Raw genomic sequence first — 17,085 nt, forward strand, 5'->3', positions numbered from 1 at the left:
AGCTTTTTGCTAGTGGCTGGCGTTAATTTCACGCCCTGTTGGAAAGTGAGTTTTCCACTACAAATTAATCTTTCCTTTGCCCTCCTCCTATTTACCAATGTAGTCTGCATGGACACTGAGGAATCTGGGCTGGGGAGCTGGGGGAAAGCACAGTTTAAATGATCAAATAAGCCCAGCATCAAACACAAGCCACTTATGTTGTCTTTCATTATGCAACAATACAAATCAACATTCCAGTCAAGATGACCTTTTCCAAGAATACTGATGAAGGTCATCTTGGCCGAAATGTTGATTTGTATTGTTGCATAATATAAGACAACAGAAAGTCATACATATTTCATTTGGGAGTTAGCTATTCATTTATATTCTCCCGCTATGTAAATATTACAAACACGCTTGCTGTTTTACAGGAGTTCAGTTGTTTGGCCAAAAAGACTACTATAAATTTCAGACTGGATTCATAAATTGTTATTAGCAACAGGGTCATCGTTATTTCAGCGCGTATTCCAGAATTTCATGTTCTCTACGTATGTGAGTCAGACCTCAGGTACTTATTGACATTAAAACGCCAAAATCTCCTGTCTGGTCTTGCAAGAGATGATGAATTATCTCCAAAGCGTTCTTGTTCATTTTAAATCTTCAAGAGCTTTTCGTTGTGCGGGAATGAATGGAAACAAGATTGTCTTTCATTCTGAGCAGATTTAAAAGCTCGGCAACCAGCTGCTGCTCTCTGGGAATAAAAAAACGTCAGCATTAAACAAAGCTAAGTAAAAAATACCTTTTTTTTCTCCAGCCGCCAGCGCTGAAAACAAACCAGCCAGCGTGTGCAGCGGCCATCTGTTTGTTATTTGATATGTGTGAATACATGTTGTAATGACTTTGTTTGTGAATCACTCAGTGCAATGTAACACATAAGGGTTCTCAAAGTGCTGCAGTTTTCAAAGCTAATCATATAATTGGACACAATAGTCAATGACAAATGGAGATGCACAAAGCCAGCCAGCTGTGAAGTGAATATATAATCATTGTAAAATCATATCATTTTGCATATTTGAAGACAGCTTAATAGAGTTTGCTTGTCAGCTTGTTCTATCAAGTAATGATCAGAGATGCTATAATCATATATATTTTTTCTAAATAATATTGCGCTACCTTCATTTCCTATAGGCTCAACCTAATTGATTTAGCTTGTCTTCATATTATATTCTTCTGTCCATTTCTCTCCATACAATAAAACGACATATGCACAGTAACGGGCTTGTGCATTTGCCAAGCATCAAATAGATGCTCCGTGTCTTGAAGGAGTAAGATATATTTAATTCGATTTCTCTGCAGGTGAGGTTACAGATGTAATTCATAATAAAATTTCAATAAATCTGAAGCCACAGAATAATTGTTGGTAAATATTTAGTATGTGTCCATTGATTTTAAAAAAGGATGCATACAATCTTTACTAAATGAAAATGCATAATTGGTTTAATTATGAATGTTATGTACAGTATGCATATACATTTACCATCATGCTACACCTGATTGAAGCAGACACAGTTAGTAATGCATAAAACATATACCAGTATGTTATCCAGTCCCAACTGCAGTACTAATTTGCATGTAATTAAAGTGATCCATGCATCAAATATTATGGAAAGAAGAGAACAAATGATTGCTGTATATTGCAGAAATAAGTTTGGCTTTTGTGTTACTGATAGTAGTGGATTTTAAAGACAATTGGTCGTTTTAAGTAACAGTACATTAAAATGATTATAATTTCAGCTTCGGCTTGCATTGGTGCCGTTTCTTCCCACACTGAATCTTTTCTATTCCTGGTAAGGGAATTATGTTTGTGCACAGCTGATTTTTATCTGGTGGCTACTCAAATACTGTAGATTTTCATGTATTTATCTGTACCCACTCTTTTCCTGGTTGAAATCTATTTTCTATTTGCTTTTTTGTCATGAAAATGTAACATCACATTACATTAAAGGCATTTAGCAGACACTCTTATCCAGAGCACCTGGCACAACTTTTTACATAGCATTTACATTGCATCCATTTATACAGCTGGAGATATACTGAAGCAATGCAGGTTAAGTACCTTGCTCAAGGTTACAACGGCAGTGTCCTACCCGGGAATCGAACCTGTGACCTTTAGGTTATACTACACTGCCGTCATTTAAATGTGAGTAAAGAAATTAAGAAATAATTAATTTTTACTTTACTTTCCGAAAACACGTAGCAATATTCCCGTTCCCCAATGTTCAGTCGCATGAATGTTTAAAACGCGGGCCATGGACGTTTAACACATGCAATCCGCCAATGAACTCGCCCCTGAGACTCTGACCTTTACCTGCACTATAAATTACCCGGTACTGCAAGCTAACCAGCCGTAATCACTGGACCGGCTTCCCTCGCTGGCCTGGGGGGGGGGGGCAGGTCTGTGGGTCCTGGGGAGGCCCTAATGCGGCGGGGACCTGAGAGGTCCCGGTCAGCTTAAACCCACGTTCCCCTCGACGGGGGAAAACTCATTTTGCCCGCTTGCTAGAGCTAGCCGGTTATAACAGGGTCATAACAGAGTTCAAACCTGGGATTTTTAACCTCTGCGGCCAAGCTTGGTTTTTCTGGCAAACGTCTTTACAAACCTGAGAAAACCCAGAGCCCATCTGTGCCCATTTCTACAGAACTCTACATTTAAATAATGTTTTTTTAAATGCCTGCTAAAAAAACTACTGCTCAAATTCAGACAAGGACAATGTACACTAGTTTTACTGAGGCAATAATTGCAAAAATAAACAATTTAAAACAATGCAGTCAGTTTTTTTTCTTTGTTTATTGTTTTTTCAATGAACATGTCGCCCTTGTAACTGAATATGAAAAAAAAACTTTGTTTGTTAATGGGATGATAGTAAAACTCCTCACAGATGCTGACTGTTTCTACTAATCATAAAACCTCCTGAGATTTTTATGTTTGCCAGTAAAGGTTTAGAAAATGAGCAGAATATTTTCTCTTTTTTGCAACAGTCCCCTTCAGGTTTAATGTATCATTAGTGCTGTCGTGTTATTTCCATTAGAGCACAGGAAAACTTAAAAGACACCGCGTCCCCGTTCACAAACCCTGCTCGGGACCCTTTTACAACAGGCAATGCTGTTCTCCAGGGGCCAGCACCTTACCCCATTTTGGCTTTTTTTCCAGAACATTCTTATGTGCGTCCCTCCAGGCCTACAGTAGCACGTTGGACGGAAAAGCAAATATTTATTTGTCACCACGGAAAGTGTGAAAAGCCTCTTTGGAGGCAAACATGCTGTGATGCAAATGTGTGTGTCTGTGGATGTGACGATTTTGCAGATTGAGCGTGTGTCTGTGGATGTGACGATTTTGCAGATTGAGCACATGTCTGTGGATGTGATGGTTTTGCAGATTGAGCGTGTGTCTGTGGATGTGACGATTTTGCAGATTGAGCACATGTCTGTGGATGTGATGGTTTTGCAGATTGAGCGTGTGTCTGTGGATGTGATGATTTTGCAGATTGAGCGTGTGTCTGTGGATGTGATGGTTTTGCAGATTGAGCGTGTGTCTGTGGATGTGATGGTTTTGCAGATTGAGCACATGTCTGTGGATGTGATTGTTTTGCAGATTTAGCGTGTGTCTGTGGATGTGACACTTTTGCAGGTTGAGCTTGTGTTTCCCGTATTATATGGCAGGGAAGCAGATGGTCTGTCAATACGCTGCCACAGAGAGAATCGGTTGTTTTTTTCGCCGCAGTCAGACGCAATCACGTATTCAGTGCAAAACCCCACGTCACAACCCAACATTTATTCCAGAGTACTAACTAACTTTCACAGATGGAATTATATACTTCATATTTCCTGCTATATTTTATTTTGCACTCATCTGTTGCTAGGGAGATAATCTGTTATTATATGGGAGACCAAATACAGCGCGATGAGTGTTAGTCCCAGAAATAACTGAATAATCACTGAATAACTTTAAATATTATCAACAGCTTTCAGAATATGAAAGTTAAGAATATGGTTTTAAATCTGAATACACATCATGGATTACCACAAAGAAAATATATGAAATTAAAGGAATATTTGAACATTTTAATAACTAATATTTATCTCCTGTATGTTCAGGACTCAACACACATGTCTAGGATGCCCAAGTCTACAAAAAAGACATATACCTAGCTTTGCATGATCAGTGTCAATATTTGTGCTTGTGTGAACTCTTCAAATCAGGCGTTATGCTTCCAACCCACCTCACTGTTGACGTGGTTCCATTATTTAATGGTTCAAATCATATCTGTGAATAAATTCCTTCAAGTTGATTTTAATTTTTGTTTGTTTTTTGCATGTTGTTTTAGAGGATATACCTGCTGAAAGGTTACAGTTTACACCTGAAATTATGCTCCTGAAAACAGGTTCAGGTGTAGCTCCTTGCTGATGGAACTGGGAACATTCTGAATATTCAGGTTCTGTAACCACTAACCACCTTCTGAAGCCACTGTGGTCCTGGACCAGTATTGAAACTAGTCACTGGAAATTCTACCATGTTGAGCATTTAAAAGCACTTAACAAATGCAACATGAACTGAAAGATTCACATTGTTCCCTGTATTGCAACATTCCAATCTCTGTGGTCACCGTCTTTAGAAAACACTCCGTCTCCAGTCTCCACATTTAAACGCGTCCTCTTTATGAATTACTACCACAATCAGTTTTGAATGTTACTATATTCCATTACAACTTGAGAGTGCTACCAATCTGAATGCATTACCAGATCAGTAAGACAAAAAAGTGGCAAAAGTACTAATTAACCCAATGACTCAACTGCTTATTTTGTCCACCAAAACTCCTAACAAATAACGCAACAAGTGTCAACAAAGAAATTTAAATACATTTAAGTCTTGCTTACTAGTGCAGTGATGTACCTGGCATCAGTACCTGCAACCTTCTGAAATCAAATCCAGTTCTTTCAGGAAGTAAGGTGTTTTCTAAAAAAATATCTAGTTCTTCAACCTGCAGATTGTCCACAGGACCCTTTATTTATTGGGCATGCACTCACAATCACTTGTCATTGTGTTGGATGTCTGACAGGTCATATTAAAGTTTCTTCTTTTCTTGTCATTCTAAAAAAAAAACAACAACATGTGGACCACGGTCTCTGACTCACACCCGATTTAAATGTAAACTGCAGGGACTGTGACTCAGGCCTGATTTAATGTTAAACTGCAGGGTCTCTGACTCACACCTGATGTAAATGTAAACTGCCACTCTGAGACTTCCGCCCATATTCCAGCTGGCTTCTGTCAGCCAGCGGACTGCAGAGAACACTGGCATTTGGAGTGCAGATGGTTAAGTATCTTTTCCCCCCCAAAACCGAAGATAACCGTGGAAATTCACCAGCAGTCCAGGGGTTAACTGTCCCCTGGGCCAGCCCCATTCTGGCTGTCAGAATAGCCTTTTTTTTAATTGATGGAGGGTGAGAGAAAATTAATGTCTGTGTTTTCATTTTTTTAAATAACTGCTATGTGAGGTGTTTATTAAAGGTTTAGAAAATATTGTTTACTTGCAAACGAATGCACCTGCCTCATTTTACGAGCACATTTTAGCTAAAGCCAACCTCATCTTATCCCTAGCAAGCAGACTTCAGACAGCCCCATCAAACCTGGGCACATGAACACTAGAGCTGTGTGTATTTACCAGGCTAACTGGCTTTGCATCCTAAAGGTTGCTGGGTCGATTCCCAGGAAGGATCCTGCCATTGTACCCTTGAGCAAGGTACTTAACCTGCATTGCTTCAGTATGTATCGAGCTGTATAAATTAATGCATTGCTCACTCTTTTTGCATTGCATATAAATGCAATGCAAAAAGAGTTGCTAAAATGCCAGTAATGTAGAACAATATTTTTTGTGGGTGTTTCTTAATGGAAAATATACGTAATTTTTCTGTTGTTTTTATTCAGAAGCAAATTAGTAAAATTTCTTAAATTACAAAATAGAAATCTTTATGCAACAGATTGCTATCAAAGGACTGGATCCAATCAACCTTGCCTCTTAACTTAAATACGTGCAAGAATGAAACAGGGCCAAAATGTCTGGTATGATATCTGTAATAATAAATGTAAATGATATGAAACAGGGACTTAAAACGCTCATAAATAAAAGAGGGGTGTGTTTCAGACAGACAGACATGCCGGCAGGCGAGGAGACAGTCAGATACATAGATATAGATTACTCCACTGTGTATGCCCAATTTTACATTCTGACATGTACAGTATTCTAGCGCAGGGCCGCTCCTTAATGTCCCGACTGAATAATGCATTACTCTGCGTGTCAAAACACACTTCCAACACACCGGTGTTATCATGACATTATATCTGCTGAGCGTACGCTACTATCACTGACTTACAACGGCCGCGACACGAATGCATTGTTTTATTTGTTTTAGTTTTTTGGGGGGGGGGGCAAAAGGAAGGCACACACTACATCCTCGAATCCCCCCCCCCCCCCCTTTTTAAAAGCATAATCTCAGATAAAGCATTAACAAGACAAGAACTGACTCTAATTGATCAGCCAGCCAGGACAGGAATACCCAGGAAAATGTATCACTTCGGTTCCAGCTGTAGCTATTTTAGCCGATTGGGCTGTCAGAGATTCACACAGACAGCACAGCCGAGCCATTAGCGTATATAAATAATGTACAGCCCTTTTTCTGTGCTACTCAGCTAAGTGCCTGCAAACCTTGGGCTCCCCGTGTCAGGTATTCAATAGATTAGCGCGAGATTTATTTTAAGTCCATAAAGCACGGTGTTCTTGACAGCACCGGGAGGGGATTGAGTGTTACACGCAACGTGCATCTGAACATCTTCATTTGTATCTCGCGATGGAGAGACGGGGCTGAGACAGCGACCGTGTCAGGTTCGTTAAATATTTAATTTCACTTTGCTTACATTTTCACATGATCCTCGGCGTTGCGACGCTGCGCAGAATGAGCTAAATGACAAGGCGTGGACAGCGCTGTGTGGGGTACAGACGACAGTCCAAAAAAAAAAAAAACACAGTCTTGGGTGAGACTCTCTAAAGCTCTGTATACGCTCACTAATTTCAGGCCCAAAGCCGTTTCACTCTAATCACACCCATCTGTATGGGTCAGGTGTTAAGGTGCATTCAGGTGTGTGTTCAGTGTCAAGTGTCAAGTTGACCACCCTGTCTGTCCTCAGTAATAATCTATTTGCAGCAGAAAGCTACGATTGAGCGAATTCACACAGTCTCACCGTGAATGAGCACCTCTGAAGCCCACAAACGTAATGTTTCATGATAACCCATCTTCAAACAGAAAGAGTGTTGCATGATGGGTAAACTGGGGACATAGCATAATGAGTAAGGAATTGGGCTCATAACCTAAAGGTTTCAGCTTCAATTCCCAGGTAGGACACTGCTGTTGTACCCCTAATCAAGGTATTTAACCTAAAGTTGTGTCAATATATACAGCTGTATAAATGGATATTTTTTTTAATGCAGAAAAATTGTGTAAATCGCTCTGGACAAACTCTAACGATTATATTCTGCAGATGAGGTTTGAAAACAAATCATCACCTGTTGCCTTTCCCCCTCACCTTCTCAGTTTTACATGTATTGAATAGTCACAAATCCAGATACCAGCAATTTCATTTGAGTCATTTCGTTGAGTAGATTAAGACAGTACTGCTCCATTCTTTCTTCTGTGTTGGGAATGGTCAGCTGAATTTCAGCCTACTGTGGCACTTTCTTACTCTACAACAGCAACGAGATCACAATGAACATACTTCATAGTTAGTTAAATAGGCCAGTGATGAGCTCTCAGCTTCCCTGTATTCATGTGTGAACATGAACAGGCCACAATGTGCACAGTCAAATCATCATGATGTAATTTAAGAGGTAGGCCTATCTTGGACAACGCCATCACCAGCACAACTGCGCAGGATGCGTGTAAGAAATCTCGTCTGCAAAAGGTGCTCTTGTCAAACGCGGACTTCAACGGGGTCATTTACACCATTCACACCCTGAGCAGACTCCTACACTCTCAGGAAATATCGTTTATACTGCAGGACTGACACCTGAGTCTAGAAAACTGTTTGGATCCAGCTGATCCCCACATTAAAAGTGTGAAAACAGCTTCCATTTTACCTGGTATCTTCATGAAATCGAAACAGGTGAGGTCGCATGCCCAACTCAAACCTACACCAGTAGCACCTCATCCGTAACTTTGTGGTGACAGTTGTAGTTTCCTTAATCAAACAATGCATTACATTACATTACATTACAGGCATTTAGCAGACGCTCTTGTCCAGAGCGACTTACACAACTTTTACATAGCATTTTTACATTGTACCCATTTATACAGTTGGATATATACTGAAGCAATTTCGGTTAAGTACCTTGCTCAAGGGTACAACGGCAGTGTCCTACCTGGGAATCGAACCTGCGACCTTTCGGTTACAAGCGCAGTTCCTTACCCACTGTGCTACACTCCGTCCTCCAATGCAGTTTAGAACGTTAAACCAAAGAGCACAGAAGCAATGCTCAACCTGGGCTGTGTCTGCAACAGCCTATTCCCTACGTGCAGCAGCAGAATGCTATGTGTTTTTGATCAAACCCGACTAGCTGCATTATTAAGGTAGCATTTTAAGTATTTTAAAAAGCCACATTCGGAGAACACGTCTTAGGCGACGGCATTCAATTCCTTTCTTGCATTTCCGCAAAGCTTCATTTAGTCAAAATTATTACCCACTATATCGCACGGTATCAATCAAAATGAAATATAACAGAGATTATTGTGGAGCGTTGTATGACACAGAGATACTTACGCTTGAAAAAGTTTCCTGTGTCATAATTTATAAAACATGGCCGCTTCTCAATTTGCTATTCATTTACTGTTCATAAATCCCCCATCTATTGGTTATCCAGGGAAACATACATTTGCATTTTATGTACAGTTTGCATTTATATTGTTGGATGCTTACTGAGGGAGTTCAGTCCAAGTATCTTACTGAAGACTACAGTACAGCAGCAATGCAGTACCCAGCGCTCAATCACAAAACCACACGTCCTTTCCCCCCCAATCACCGTGTCACTCTGATTATAAATGAGCAGAAATCACACAAGACTAAAGAATAATGTGAGAATCGAGATGAGCACTTAACCAAAATGAACAACACCAATAACGCTGGAGGAACTAAATGTGCTTTCTTGCATATTTTCCATATTAGTGCTAAAAATCATAACATAAACTAAGAAGTATTGACATAATGAAAACAAGGAATACTATAGTAACTCTATACAGTAACTCTCATATAATACAGAAACTCCCTCTCTAAATAAGCTTTTTATTTTATTTTTTTAGATCACACATTTCTTCCCCGTATTAAAATGTGTCCATGATTAAAGCTTGGTGATTAAAATGTCATTTTCTCTTATTTGGTACACTGGGCATTATTTGTGAGGCTGCTTTCTTGTTCAGATCTCGCATCGTGTTGCCGGAGAGTACACAGAAACCAAACGTGACATTTCCTTTTAAATTTGATTACGTTTCCTTTGAACAAATGCCAAGTTCTGTTTTGCCTCAAGAGCACTCTGCTTAATCGCCTTTTCTTCCCTCCAAAAAATCGTCTTTCATCTCAATTTCACTGCAGCAGATTACACCCGGGCGTGATTGTTTGCGAGGTAGAAAAGAAAAACCGGGGAGTGTCCTTCGTAAAAAAAAAAAAAGAAAAAAGAAAGGTTGATTTATCGGCCAAATGAACGGATGTATTTGTGTACTGTAGTAATATAGAAATCAGGATTTCTGCTCGGGCCAGCTTCCCGCTGTTTGCTTTTTCCATTAAAAAAGCTGTAAAGGCAAACGAACAGATGGCGGCTGGCCTGCTCTGTCCTGCACCTCCTCGCAAACCACCGCGCTGCCTGTGTGTCCATTAATCTTCTATACAATTCCGGCAGCACAACTATATTAAACAACTCAGGAGAGAACCTAACAAGCCGGCACAGCTGTCAGGAACTAAAGACTGAGCCATCAGTCCACAAAAGGCGGCCTCTCCTCTAAACGCTTCCGTACGACAGCGAGCGAAAATAATTTAGCCTTGAACCCGACCGCCCTTATAAAAGTGGTATCCATGGTAGGGAAACAATAAATGCTCATTATGGGTCAGCGGCGGCTGCGAGCGAAGAGCGGGCTTTTAGACGCAGTTCTGAAAAGCGCACAACATCTGTTTCAGACGCGAAGAGAAGATAACCGTTTCCCCCCCGCCTGGAGTGTGGAAAACAGGCCTCGCCACGGCTCGGATTAGTTACAGGGAGCTCGCACAGTGGGTGACGACTAAGTAACTGTTTGTTTGTGCATGTGTGTGTATAGGGGGTGAGGGTGTGTGTGTGTGTGTGTGTGTGTGTGTGAGTGTGTGTGTGTGTTGTATGGGGGGGTATGTGTCTGTATGCGTGTGCGTGCGTGTATGTGTGTGTGTACACGTGTGTGTGTATAGGGGGTGTGGGTGTGTGTGTGTCTGTGAGTGTGTGTGTGTGTGTATGTGTTTTTGTATTTGCTTCCTGTCCAGTGCTTCTCATTCTCAGTCAGTAAGTATTCTGAGCTGAGTGACTCTCCTTGCCTTGTCCCCCTGCAATCCATGGCCTGCACATCTTACTTTGTGTGCCTAAATACCAAACTGTAATCAAACAAATCTACATGTGAAGTTGTACCTGAAGAGTCATACACACACACACACAAAGATGAAACTGCAGTGTTTCAGGGGCAAGGAGAACAAAAAAGGGTTAAAACACTGACTTGAGACGTCCAGTACACTTTGATACACACTACACACTCGATTAACCACAAGGTAGTTGGTTGATTAAACAATCAACAAGAGAATATGTAAATATGCGTTAGCAATTTACACCAGGGTAGAAAGGCACAATGTGGAACAGCTCAAAGTGATTTCTGAGTACAATGGCAGACAGCCCACGAGCGTCGGATTTGCATATCATACACGGTCGCACAAACGCTACAATTTACCCAAAACCGCCAAATAATGTCTGAGCAAATAATCGAGGCAATTACAAATATTGCAAGATTTCTTGCCAAATATATATATACATATAATCTAAATAAATAACAGTCAGATAAATACATATTACAAAACTGCATATTAAATAATTCTGTTGTCAGGCTCCTCCTTAGCCAATCACTGGGGTTGCATCACAGTCTCCACCCCCCCCGCCCCCACCCCCACCTCATGCTTCACTGCTTGCGGCAGCTCTGGGAGTCCAGCCGTGTGACCTGGCAGTGGAGCATAATGGCCCAGGAACTGGATTTGTGACTCAAAGGTTGTGGGTTCAGCACTTAGCTGGCTTGGGATGCTGCCAAGGTACCCTTGAGCAAGGTAGTTTAAGTACCTTGCACAACTAACCTGAATTGCTTCAGTAAATATCCAGCTGTATAAATTGATTGTATGCAAAAAAAAAAAAAAAAAAAAGCACTCTGTGTAAGTCTCTCTGGATAAGAGCATCTGCTAAATGTGTGAGCTAAGTTTTGATTAAGAGCCATCATATCTCAAGGAGGTATGAAAACAAACAGTTTAGACAACAGGTACGCCGTCACGTTTTAAAGATTTGTTATTAAGGGGTTTCCTCGCATCATTAAACTGCAATTCGTTTTGCGGAATGAAATAAATAAGTAAATACCGGGGTAGCCATTTGCATCAGAATCTATTTTGCCTCGATGTTTAAAACGGCCATCTTATTTGCCTGAACATCGACAGTGCTCTCGTCCAGATGAAATAAAGAACCCGCTGGCACCAGGCGGAGGCCCGCGTGGAGACCACCGCGGAGGCCTTACCTGATGTGATTTGTGCTCACACCCATGCTGCGCTGAAGTCTGTTGCGTGAGACAGCGACGGAGGGAAATACATTAAGGAGTCGGGGCCCCCGTGAATTTATGGAGGGCGCACTGCCATGACAAATATCTCAGGAATGCAGCTCCATTCGGGCCTCTCCGCTGTGTGTCCATAGCAGTCAGCGGCTAAATTGAAAAATCAATTCCAATTTGAATTATTGGAATAAAGAACTCCAGGAGTCGGAGATAAAAAAAAAAAAAAAAAAGGCGTTCCCCTCTCAGATCCCCTTTAATTGGAAAGTCATTTCTTCGGGGTATTCTAATGGTCCTGCAGGAAGATTGCCGAACAGAACTGATGAGCTGGGGGAAGGTTAATAGCTTATGTGCTTTTTTTTCTTTTTTTGCACGGCAACTCCTCTCCCTTTCCTCCCGACAGAGCCGGCGAATGAAGGGAAGATCCCAGGATCCACCGGTGCGCTCGTCGCCATGGACACAAGGGTTTTCCGTTTTATTTTATTTCATTTGTTTTGCCGTGAAGGCAGGGGCCTCCTCCTTGCTGTTTTCGGAAAATCGGAAGCGAAAAATCAGATGTTTTGGACGTTAAGAAGACACATTACATTCAAACCAAACAGAATGACTGTTCTTCACTTGGCAGTTGAGACGGAATGGTTGCAAATGGGGGGGAAAAAAAGCTTTACATCAGTGTTCAAATTCACTTCGTGTACTTTTGAAATAAATCTCTGTGTCTCTGTAAATCTCTGTGTAAACTATAAGATGGACAGCAGCTGTTAAACTGTGTACCAATGTAAATTAAACATAGTTATCTCAAAATGCGAGAGTTCATTGTCGTATGTATTTCACTGTAGCCTACCTGATATTTGTGGAGACATGATGATATCATTGTTTACATTTAATACAAAATAATTTTAAAAATTTAAACACAGAAGGCTTAAAAACAAGCAGTATATTGGTTTAACTTCACCATTACAAGTAAATGCCACCCAAGAGGGTTATAATACAATTAAATGGATTGGATTCTGCTGCTCAAACACACTTCTGATGAAGGCAGGTTTCAAGTCAAGTCTTGTTGTTCAGCTGTCTTTGAAATTTCTTTTACCCAGAACAAGATTTTCTCAAAACATCACTGGATATCAGAAGGGGGCAATATTCCAAGCCTCTTCTCAGGCATGCAGCCAGTGAGTGTGTTCTAAATATTGTCGTCTCCCAGTTCCAACAGTAAATTGCTTTCAGTTTTTAACACACAAACTCTGTCTTACTCACACGCACATACACACAAACTCAAAGTATATATATATTTATAGTGTGTGTTTGTGTATATATATAGTTATTGTGCTATTTACACCATTTCCAAGATGTGTAAGTCTGTGTCGCTGAAATCAGTTATTACACATCTCTGTATATCTCAGGGGATTCATGACACGCTGTAAAGCTGTCCTGGATGTCACTCGTATCCGTCTCTCACTTCTGTGTCTCTGATTTATGACATCATAATTCATAATTCATAATTCATAATTCTCACCCAGAGGGGGGTGCGGATGGGTCCGGTGAGTCACAGGTGGTTGTGGGGGCGAGTCCACAGGGGACTTCTGAAATCGGCTGGATCGTAGACTTCCATCGGCTTCCAACGCACTGATTCTGAATCTTCCCCTGTGTTGGATGATTTCATGTGACCCCTCCCCCCCTTCACCCCCCCCCCCAGCCCCCCATGCAAATGTTAATTGTGTTATTGCAGCTTTTCACTCCCTCTTTCACAGTACCTGCCATGCAGGGTTTCACTTCAACTGCTAGAGTCCAATAACTAAAAAGGGTTCCCCGACGGAGACAAGCCAAAGAAGTTATTTTTTTCTGAAAGTATGGACAGCTGACCGCGTCCCACGAAGGTGACTTCATCTGCAACTGCGGAGCATTCAACAAAGTTCAGACAAAAACACCAACACCAAGCGCATAAAGTGAAGAGAAGCGTATGAAAGAAGCCTGTATTCACTTCAACACCACTGTACCAACGGTGATTTAAAAAAAAAAACATGTCTGAGTACATAATCTCAGTTCTTAAGTTCCCAAGTTCACGGGATAGAAACAGGTCATTAGCTGCAGCCCTTTGATGTCCAATAACCGTTCGTTTGTCGTCCGAGGGGCCGCATCAAAGAAGACTCGGGGACGACGACCGTGGACACCCCCCCCCCCGATTCTGAGCGAGCAGAGGGAGGGTAAAGGGGCTCCCCGTCTCCACCAGGAAACAGGAAGGAAGGGGGGAAGAAAGAAAAAAAAAAAGAAAGTAAACATGAACCTGTTCTCACAAGAATTCCATTTGGCTTCATTTCCTGTGAAGAAAGTGAGAGCTAAAAGGTGGCCCCTGTACAAATGAAACTCAATTTCATGGTACATTATCCCTCCCTGTTCCCTTTCCTGGCTTTCATTTTCATTAAGACCACAGACAAGCATAAATTAATAATTACTGCAGAATGTCTAAATGCAGGCCGTCCTCCCGCAGTCTCCCCGCTCTCCTCCGTGGCCTTCCGTGTTCACGCTGGCGAAATGTTAATTTAGATAATGTGCCCCTTCCCCTTGTCAGATAATTCTGTTTTGCCGTTTTGCTAATACATAACGGTCTGTTCTGATTAGGTGACATTAAGTTTATCTTTTGCTCAATCAAGCCGTGCGCCGTTTTCCACGTGGGTCGGGGACGAACCGTTTCTTTCCTGCAGAGGAGGAAACGCGACCGCTTTCCTTCGGTCTTAATTTGCGCTCGTTTTATTTGCCCGACGCCTTTTAACCGATTACCTGAGTCCAGGTGTCTGATGAACAAAACTTCCATATGTCTGCAGTTTGAGAGCTAATTTTGAGCATTGGCACCTACTTTTGACGCTCTCGCACAGTGAGTTTAAAGTTCTGGTTTCTTTCTGTCGATTTCGCTGTTTTTGTTCATTCTAAAAGGCATTGTTATCATTTACCTGCGGTATACAACCTCAGTAAATGCTGCGGATTGTGCTTTCCTGAGAAATCCTGATTTGGGGAGGTCTACAAAATACGGAATATTTACATGGCCAAAAGTGGAGAAGCACTGCTCCAAATCACACATTTTCTTTGGAGAAATAATAGGACTTTCACAATTTGAATTGAGTTGCTGAGAACATCCATTAGCTTGGATGTATACTTCCAATGAATAAAAATGCTAATTATGTTTATCTTTCACCAGAAAAGATTTAAAAAAAAAAAGAATAAACCTGTTATGATATTGAAGTGATACCGCAGTGAAAAACCTATAACAGAGCGTAGCTGCATTTCAATGCTCTGACATAGTGGAAACTCTGTAGATAGAGAGGGAAAAGGCACACAGTGGGTAATGCTCATTAAGTGATAATGATTGAAAGTAATATATATTAAAAGTGTTTTATTGAAGTCACTTCATTTTCAAAGTAATATCTCATCTCCTTTGATTTGCCCTTCTGGAGCAATAGCTGGTATTAATTATTTATTTTATTAATATTCTGTTTGGGCCCTACTTACCTGTCATAAAACAGATATTCCCCCAGCCCACACGAACAAGATCCTTAAAGTAACATACCCTACTATAGAAAGTGGTTAATACAAATATTACAGTCTTATAAAGAGTACCCCAGTCAGTTGGGGAAGAGGAAACAGATGACTACCCACTAGAGCCACTGATTTGACAGACTGGTCACAGGGAAAATTATTCATGTCTAGTTACTAGCAAATAAAATAGCTTTACCATGCATCTCCGATTAAAATACACCACCACAGATTTCCAATAAAAAGCTGCACTTGTCAGAAGAGAAAGTAGAACTGAAACAGGGCCGTGCAGAATAACTGGCTTTGGAAGGGAGTTATGATGAATGAAGAGTATCCTGGCAGAGCACACAGGCGATGGGACTGACATGGCGATAGGTCTGACGGGCGATGGGACTGACATAGCGATAGGTATGACGGGCGATGGGACTGACATGGCGATGGGACTGACCTGGTGATGGGGCTGACCTGGTGATGGGGCTGATGTGGGCGATGGGACTGATGTGGCCATGGGACTGAAGGGCAATGAGACTGACATGGGCAATGGGACTAACGTGGAGATGAGACTGACACAAGTGATGGGACTGACATGGCGATGGGGCTGCCGTGGCGATGGGACTGCCGTGGCGATGGGACTGCCGTGGCGATGGGACTGATGTGGCGATGGGACTGATGTGGCGATGGGACTGAAGGGCAATGAGACTGACATGGGCAATGGGACTAACGTGGAGATGAGACTGACACAAGTGATGGGACTGACGTGGCGATGGGACTGACATGGCGATGGGACTGCTGTGGCGATGGGGCTGCCGTGGCGATGGGACTGACGGGTGACAGGACTGACCTGGCCGCTTCTGTTAAATACGCAGTAGTCAAGCTAGTTTGCCGCAGATACATCATTTGCTGCTTGGGCACATTTCAAACTTTTGTCTTTCTGCCTGACAGTCATGTTAAGATTGTGCTGAATGTATTATGGATTTATCAAGTATAAAATGCACACTCATATGAAATATCTGGCTTCAGGCAAAAATGTTTTTATTTTCTTTCGGTGGCTGGAGAGGCTGGAGACAACCCCCCCCCAACCCCCCAAACTCTTCATGAGATGTCATTAGCAGAAAAGTTCAAAATGATTCCAACTCATCCGTGGAGATGAGTTGAATCGTAAACATTGGTCACTGCAAAATTATTCAGCGCATTTTTCCAGGTCTGATTCACTGAAAATGATAAGACAAAGGATCTGACACAGCTCTGCAGTTTTGTTTTCATTACAGTTATACCTGCAGTTAAGTTCTTAAAGCAATATTTCATGTGAGGTACAGAAATCTCTTCTAAAGAAATAAAGTGGGAAAGAAATTACAGAAATCCTTTCTGCGTTAAAAAAAAAAAAGGCTGGACTCCATCAGGAGTAAGTGGAAGACACCATACTTCATTGCCTATTTAAATGTATTTTTTTTCAAGGTTGATTGAAACTTTAACCTCATTTTCAATAAAGACGAAAAGCTTGAAATGTGCCAGACCTTGAATTTTTACAATGCTGCACTGAATTATGCAGGCATCAGTCAATTATTCATCTCCTACGCCCTGTGAAGGCCCCGCTTTAAAAAGCATGCAAAATGGGCTCTCTGAATGCACTGCTGTGTCAACAGATTTCACAAAGGATCGCTTAGACAAGAGAAA

The 17,085-nt window shown here is 41.4% G+C and overlaps 1 long non-coding RNA gene across 1 annotated transcript; it reads left to right on the forward strand.

Annotated features, from left to right (window-relative positions):
* The first annotated feature begins 6,472 nt into the window (after positions 1-6,472).
* On the forward strand, positions 6,473-12,786 carry LOC135240893 (uncharacterized). The gene is made up of 3 exons (XR_010325821.1): positions 6,473-6,920; positions 10,253-10,342; positions 12,296-12,786. It is a non-coding gene; the product is annotated as an uncharacterized LOC135240893 (long non-coding RNA).
* Positions 12,787-17,085: the final 4,299 nt, after the last annotated feature.

The sequence above is a fragment of the Anguilla rostrata genome, chromosome 15 (genome assembly GCF_018555375.3).
Source record: "Anguilla rostrata isolate EN2019 chromosome 15, ASM1855537v3, whole genome shotgun sequence".
NCBI classification, from domain to species: Eukaryota; Metazoa; Chordata; class Actinopteri; order Anguilliformes; family Anguillidae; genus Anguilla; species Anguilla rostrata.